The 8542-nt window shown below is 42.9% G+C and overlaps 1 pseudogene; it reads left to right on the top strand.

The window, feature by feature from the left end:
* Window positions 1-2626: 2626 nt before the first annotated feature.
* LOC149869446 (uncharacterized) lies at window positions 2627-3567 on the top strand (annotated as a pseudogene).
* Window positions 3568-8542: the final 4975 nt, after the last annotated feature.

Here is an 8542-nt window from a genome sequence, read left to right as displayed (position 1 = left end):
AGGAGGAAAGGGACAGTTAAGCAATAGAAATTTGGCAAAGGAAGGAGGTGGATGTGTCTGCTTGTGCATTCAGGTGAGGGCAGGAGGAGGGCTTCTCCCAGTCTATTAGTTAGAGCCAGGTGTGGAACTGAGGGCTGCAGGGGTAGAGGAGCCAAATATCAGGAGTCAAATGTCAAGCCAGGGTTATGAGGCAGAAATCAGAAGCCTAATTAAAAAATCTGAAGGATAATCCACAGGGCAGAGTCCAAGAGCAGGCCAAATTAGGGTCAGGAGCTGGGAGTCAGGTCTGCAGGGAGAATCCAAAACCAAAATCCAGTACAAGCCAAAACCAGGGTCAGGAACTAGGGAATCCAGAGATGTTTCTGGGACCAGAGCTGCACAGAGACTGAAGACCAGTGTGTTGTCCAGTGAGGCTCAGGTGCTGGAGGAATTCCTTAAAAGCAACTCCAGAACCAGTCAGAGGGAAAGGGCTGGGGTTAGCTGGTCTTGGATCATCTGCACTTAACCAAAGCTGCAGATTAGGAGCCTGAACCCTCTACCTCCTGGGCAGATCCAAGTTAAAGAACAGTTTTTACAGCCTACTTGAGATTTATAGAGCTGACCCAGGCTGCAGTGCAGGAGCCTTACAGGATCACCCAACTTCAAGGGCAGCTTCCATGTTTATTAGGGTGAGCCTGATGGAAACCTCTTATGAGGGCTGGCACATAGACATTGCTGCCTGGCTCCCAGGATTATTCCTTCAGGCTGTACCCATCCCAGTCCACTAGATAGTGTAATTTCTCCCTAAATGTTTTACAATCTAGAATTTCATGAACCAAAAGCGCTTCTTGGAAGAGGCCCAAGTATCAGTAATCCAGTTTGGCAGACGGGTGTGCAGATCACAGGTTGTGGGTAGGGAATGTTGATCTGGTGATAGAATGTAGCTGGTAAAATGTATAGAGGTTACCTGGGGTTATCAGATGGCAGGCAGGTGATAATGTGCCATAAATCCAATGTCTATATTTAGTCCATGATTTTTTGTACCCATTATATTTATGAAGTGAAGTTTGTAGGCTTGTCTACAAAATGTGTTTTGTAAATTACCTTTAGCATATTCCCATAACCTACTCCAAAAGAGATCAACTCAAGAAGGAAATCAACACATGCTACAGCAACTTAAAAGAGATAAATCTGGATATCTTGCCAAACACCATATAAAATGTACAAAGAGACTACCAAAGATTTTTTACAGCATCCATCCAACATAAAAAGAAAAAATGGAACCAATTACAACAGGAAACAATTACTACAACTTTCCCAGCCACAAACCAACCATCCGAGACACAACACAATACTTAACAACATTCCAACATCAAACTGGATGAAACTGAAAGAACCAGTCAACCCTCAAATATTATCAATCTCTCCATGCACACACTTACCAAAGATGAAAAATTGGTCCTCTCTAAAGGCCTTAATTTCTGTCCAGAAAAATACCCCAACAATATAACATGGGGAACTAGAAGAATTTTTTCCACTGCCTCCATCTCGAGGAGTATTTCTACAACCAAAATCAATCCACTTACAACAACATTTCATCCTTTGACAACATTGAGGAAAAGATTAACCCCTGAAAAAACCATCAGATTGGACACCTCACAGTGGACAAAAATCAAACCTTGATCACTATATTGACTGCTTCAGGGAAAGAATGAACAGTGAATTAATCAACAACAATGAATTGAACAAACACCACCATAACAGCCTCTCCATTAGAGAGAAGGGCCACAGAATCTCTCAGATCCAACCACCAAATAGTAATAAAACCAGCAGATAAAGGAGGAGCTATAGTTATTCTTAACCATGAAGACTACATAAAACAAGCCAAGGATAACTCTGTGACACCACCTACTATGAAAAACTTGCAGAAGATCCCATTTTCACTTTAAAACTCAACCCCTGCATCAAATCATTTCCATCTGAACTACAAGAAACACTACAGAACTTGACCTCCCCCCCCCACACACTACTCAACCAGAGACTTTTTACATGCTCTCTAAAATCCACAAACAAGGGGACCTAGACAGACCTGTCATATCCAACCATGGAAACCTAACTAAGGAAGTATCAGGTTTCATTGACTCCATCCTAAAACTGCTTGTCACCCAAAGACCGAGTTTTGTCCAAGACACAACAGACTTTCTACAAAAACTTCAAAACATAGACCACCTTCCCAACAATGCAAACCTAGCCACTATGGTTATTACCAGCTTATATACCACCATCCCATACCAGGACTGCATCCAAGCCTTCCTTACATATCTACAAGAGCAAGATTACAACTAAAGAACTAAAGATATTACTGAATGTATACACTTCATCCTCACACACAACTTCATTTTCAATAACCAGCACCTCCTCCAGACCATGGGCACAGTGCTAACCTTTTTATGGGCCACATGGAAAAAGAATGCCTCAAGAACTGCACCATCAAACCCATGCTATTCTTAAGATATATAAATGATATCTTCATCATTTGGACCAAAATCCTGCAATCTCTGACTTCCATCACAAATTCAATAGCCATCACCCCTCCATCAGACTATCTCTTCTATACTCTAGCACTAACATTTGCTTTTTAAACACTATGATCAATATCCACAATGGTAAAATATAAACCACTATATATAAGAAACCCACAGAGCAACATACAAATTTACACAGAACCAGCAATCACCATAAACACACCAAGAAAGCTATAATATATAGCCAAGCCCTGCAATACCACTAAATTTGCACTGAGAACACCTGTGATCTTTACCCAGCAAATCTCAAATGGGCTTTCACTCAACAAGCATACTCCTCCAGAGAGACCTCACACTTTTGAAAGAGCCACCCAAATACCATGTGAAGAACTGCTGTAGTATAAAAAGAAAATCCCCACAAATCACATAACATTAGTTATAACATACTTCCCTGGAACCTATAAGGAAAATCCTCAAACGGTTACAACCCATACTAGACGAAGAACCAATTCTTAAAGAGATCTTCTCAGAATCACCCATCCTAGCCTTTAAACAAGCACTGAATCTCACCAATCTCATCAGTAGAAGCAAGCTTCCTATGACCCAAAACACACCAAATGGCTCCAGACCATGCCAGGACAAGAAATGTAAAACTTGCCAGTATATCTCCACCACTATCACAGTAACTACACCCCACAACAGAACCATCACCATTCTTGAATCTTACATTTGCGTCTCCAGAAATGTAACATATCTCATTCAGCGCACTAAATGCCCTGATGGAAAATATGTAGGAGAAACCAAACAACAACTGCGTACCAGAATGAACGCACACCGAAAGTTTATCAAAGAAAAAAATACCCAATAACCTGTGGGTGCACACTTCTCACAAGACAACCATTCTCTCTCCAATCTCTCAGTTCTAATTCTCAAGGAGAATTTACAAAACACCTTTTATAGGTGAGCCTACGAACTTCACTTCATAAATCTACTGGATACAAAAAATCATGGGCTGAATATAGACATTGGATATATGGCACATTATAACCTGCCTGCCATCTGATAATCCCATGTAGCCTCTTAACATTTTACTACTACCTTCCATCACCAGGTCAACATTCTCCTCTTTCCGTCTCCCCCACTTACCTGTCTCACACCTATTGTCTCCCATGGCCTCTGATCCTCACTGCCATGCATTTGGATTTTCACAAACCTGCATTTTGCATATTGGCTTCTATTCCATCCAGGGGAACATAAAACACCAGCAGACTCTCCCTATGCCTGAAGAAGGATATTTGTGCCCAAAAGCTTGCACAGAACAATTTTTCCAACTATTTGGTTGGTCTAATAAAAGATAGTACATTTACCCAAAGAACCTCATCTGCCTACATCCTTAAACCAACATGGCTACGACCACCATCCCCAAAACATGGCTCTTCTTTTTTTTTTCCTTTAGCATCCCCTTATTCTCCTCCATGAGATAAGACTCCTAGTTCAGACAACATCCTCCTGGTGCACCACATCTTCCTGGTACATCTCTTGTTGAGTGAAGGCAGAACGTCATGGGAGATGTAACTGTGCTGTGGAGCCCAGCCCATGTAGGAGAAGGGGATATGTGGCAAGTGAATTACATAGTTCAGGGGGCACTACAGAAGCATTTCTAAACATAAATATTACAGTTGGGGACTGTCGCAGTGCACACGGGTGCCCTGTGCTGAAAAGCAGAAATAGCAGGAGAGACGCCTAGGGGTGAGACAGGGGAGGCTCAGCTGCCAGTCACCAGGGCAGCACAGGTGCTGGTTGCCAGGGAAACCAAGGGGGTCAGCTGACAGGAAGGGGCAGGGCTTGGCCCCTTCTTAAGCCCAAGCATAAGGCCAGGAGAGCAGTTCCCCTCCGGTGGCCAAGAGTGGGGGAGCTTGGCCAGTATGCAGGGAAAGGGGAAGATAGACTGCAGGAGCATCCCCTGGTTGCGGCTGAGTTGAAGTATTTTTTCCGGTAGGGACAAAACATGGATTTTTGACCGGGCAGTTTAGTTTACGTTATAGCCCAGGGGCTTTGTGTTTTGTGTTTACTATTTAACCAGAGGACCGGGTCAGGCTATTGGGGTGGAGGAGGCCCCATAGGGATGCCATGGTAGCATGGGGTTTCCTGGCACCGGAGAGGGCGCAGCACTGTTTGGGGGCGCATTGGCCTCAGCCTGGGAGCCCCAGAGCGAGAGGGGCAGCAGGGAGCCCCAGAGCGAGAGAAGGCAGTGAGAAGCCCTGGAGTGAGAGAGGGAGGTGAAGAGCCCCGGAGTGAGAGAGGGCAGCGAGGAGCCTCGGAGCTAGGGGGCAGTGAGAAGCTCAGAGCTAGAGGGCAGAGAGGAGCCCCAGAGTGGGAGGGAGCAGAGAGGAGCCCCGGAGCGGAAGGGGGCAGAGTGGAGCCCCGGAGTGAGAGGGCCCCAGAAGTAAAGAAGAGGGCCAAGGCATAGAGCAAACCTGTCAAGTACCATCTGCGAGGCTTGGGCTGCGGTGTAGGGGAGGAAAGGGAGCTGCAGGTAGTGCCCCGACACCGGGCATATAAAGTGGGCAGCCTCCTGCTAATTACATCACCCAATCAATTAAGATCAAGGCATGGCAGGTGAGTAAGCAGGTGGTTAGCCGAAGACAGGAAGGCGTAGCCACCAACAGAAAGGCTCCAGCGCGCTAGACCTGTTACAGGGACCAAAATATTTTAGTCCTTCATCTTTTATAAGAAAAAAACCCCACAACATTTTTCATGAGGAAAAATATGCAGTGGCAATACAGAATTGAGAATGTTGGTTTTGGGTCCAAAATTGAGATCCCTTCAATGTTGGGGTATTTCATATTGGTTAAATAAATAAAGCACAGTCAGACTTTGATATGGTTTTCTCTTAAAACCATGTGAAATAGGAAATGTTACAGGAATTCTCTGATAAATTACAAATGAACCCAAAGTTACATTCGAACCTTCAAAATCTTTTGTTGGTCTTGCATCTAAATATCAGGTCTGTAATGGATCCAGGACTGAAGTAGTATTTGGTTTCTTTATCAACATTTTGCCCAATTCCTACTAAATGTACTATTAGGAACGGTAGAACTCCGCTTTAACATAGACTAGCTGCCAGTCCCCTGCTTAATTACTGTCTTTTGGTAATAAAATAAAGTGATTGAAATATGATACATCTTATGAGAAGCTTTCCGGAGATTGCCAAATGTCTGCTCAGAGTGCCCTGCCATTACAGGCACAGTAATGAATACATTCTCAACATCTTCCCAATATGGCAAGCAGGAATAATGGAATACTCTTCCTCCAGATGCATTACATTGTTAAGCACTTAATCTCAAGGACCTTTTTGAAGTTCAGATAGTCCTACTTTATTCATCATCTAGTGTTTAGATTAAAGTAACAAATGATTGAGCTGAAAGTCTTTCAGAAACAAAATTCCTTTTTTCCCATACATAAACAGAGTTGCAGCCCTTGCATTTTTCACCATCTGGCCTGCAGTGTGAAATGACATTCGTAGCATGTCAGGTTTATTCCCTTTTCAAAAAAAAGAAAGAAAAAGAAAGAAAGAAAAAACATAATCCTAATCTACAGTATGAAGAACATTAAAATGAAACATCTGCCTCACTGAAATGAGTGGATGAACTCTGAAGTCTACAAGCTGCTGGAGTTTGTCAAGTACATGTTTATATTGCTGATGGTTGTAAATTTTCAGGATGATGACAAGACGTCTGCAAACTAAAATATCTTATTCAAATGTTTTTAAACATGTTTCAAACAGAGAAGCCCAGAACAATGAAGTGTCATTGTGATCATAGTCAGACTGAGGACATAATAATATCATATCTCAGGTTACATAATAAAAGCCATCAAGAGTTGATTTCAAGGGAGACTTACAACAAAGTTACAAACTTGTTTTCTGCCATCAAAAGAGAAATCAGAAAATTCTGTTTGTAGTGTAACTCCGTTCAGAGTGAAGCCAAAATACAGTCAGTTTTAAATGAACCTGAAAGGGTTGCTTTTACCATAGTACTTACAGCAGAGGTGATCACAAATTCCATTAAACTCTGTCCTGGACATCCTTTAAAGATCAAGACAATAAATTCCTCAAAAGCTTTCTGCAAACATGCAATCATTAGAAAGAAAGGTAACAGTATAGCTTAACTAATAATCTTATTCCCACTATAAAAGGTGGTGGTTGTGGAGATTCCATTTCTAGTATAAACATCCTCTTTTCAGCGTCAGCTTGACCAAGTGACACTGTAGTGCACCAAACAAGTTTCTTTTTCTGTTCCCCGAGTAAAACATTCAGACATGTTCAGCCAGTCAGATCCCTCAGATGGTGGCAGACTCTATTGCCTCTCATTTTTTGAGATATAGCCATTGTCTGGAATGGAATGTAAAACACAAGATGCTCTGGTCAGTGTGGTTGTGGGGGAGGGGGAGCGGGGAAATACTTAAATTAAATTTTGACTTTAAACTATTTGTTGATATAATACAACTGTGGTATTAGAATCACTGAATTTACATGGACTCTATCATGAAGTGTCCCCTTGGTTAAAAGACCCCATCTGATACTTAGCAAATATTTAAGTCCCAAATCAAATTAAATTAATAGGCGTCATCACTTCCGCAATGCCTTTGGCACGGCACAGCACAGCACAGCACAGCACAGCACAGCACAGCACAGCAGCACAATCTAGGCCTTACTTACAGTAGCTCACTTTATCATAAAAAGCTTATTATAGCTGTATGCTTGATGTTCTTGCTGCTCCTGACATCTCCATTAAAGGAAGAAATAGATTCAACACTACTGTGGATTGGCTATATTAATTTGAGCAAATCATTTTGCTAGTCTCTACCTTTGTTTCCCTATCTATAAAAAGAGGATAATAATGCTGTCTTATAATTTAAAAATACTTTGAATTCTCCAGATGAAAAGTATTATATAAGTGCAAACAACTACTGTTGTTTCTTTCAGTGGAGCTGTGTAGGAGGAACAATCTACCTGAAGAGAATGCCAGCCATCTTGGATGGCATTCTATTACTCTTTATGTGCATAAATGACAGTTTTTCCAGCTGTGTGAGTGGCATTTTTGTCATGTAAGCACAATTTGCAAGTCTGATACTTCTGTAGAATGAATACCTAATTCAGCTCTTCCTCTGGAGGGCCAGATGGCAATGTGGTGGGGCTACTCATGGCAGAGTAGCTCCTATAAGATACCACAATGTTGTAACCTCCACAGTAAGGCAAGTATAGGGTACCTAAAATCCTAGCCCCCACTGCCTTTTGATATTCCTTGGTTTGAGAAAGGCAAAGGGACATCACCCTGATAAAAACTTGCCCTTGCTGAGGCATGAGGCAGTCAGCAGTTCTTATCTGCTGCTCTTTGGCAGAAGCTACAGTCATTGAAGCTTGAACATCTGGACTTGGTCTGGCCTTTGAATTCTGTCTCAATGGTTTGAAGGGGGATGGTAGGTCTTAGGAAGTCTCTATTCCTCCATACTCTATCCTACATGTACACATCAAAGGTCTTGGTGTGATGGTCTCAGGACTCTGTATGAGTGGATTCGGCAGTGTGGCAGAGAAGAAGAGCCTGCCACTTTGAGGGACTTATTGCAGATGCTGGGACTATAAGCCAACCAGCCACCTACAGTGGAAGGGGAAGGAGAGAAAGCGTACACCTCCAGCATTGGCATACCTTGAAAGTGTGTCCTGGTGCCAATTCTCAGGCGGGAACATAGGCACCAGTTTAAAGCCACCATGGGACAGCATCAAGGGGGAACCAGAAGTGAGTTCCCCGCCACAGCTGGAATGGCATGACAAGGTGGAATGCCCTGGCAGGGGCGATCGGTGGAGGCCCAATTTCATAGATTCATAAACTGTAGTCAGAAAGGACCACAATGGATCATCGTGTCTGACCCCTTGCACCTGGCAGGAAAGAGGACTGAGGTCAGAAGATTTCATAGATTTCATAGACATTAGGGCTGGAAGGGATCTCATAAGATCATCGGGTCCAGCCCTCCCCAAG

This window comes from Crocodylus siamensis, chromosome 3, assembly GCF_052110815.1.
Source record: "Crocodylus siamensis isolate JL-2025a chromosome 3, ASM5211081v1, whole genome shotgun sequence".
Classification (NCBI taxonomy): Eukaryota; Metazoa; Chordata; order Crocodylia; family Crocodylidae; genus Crocodylus; species Crocodylus siamensis.
This window is presented reverse-complemented; position numbering and strand designations above follow the sequence as displayed.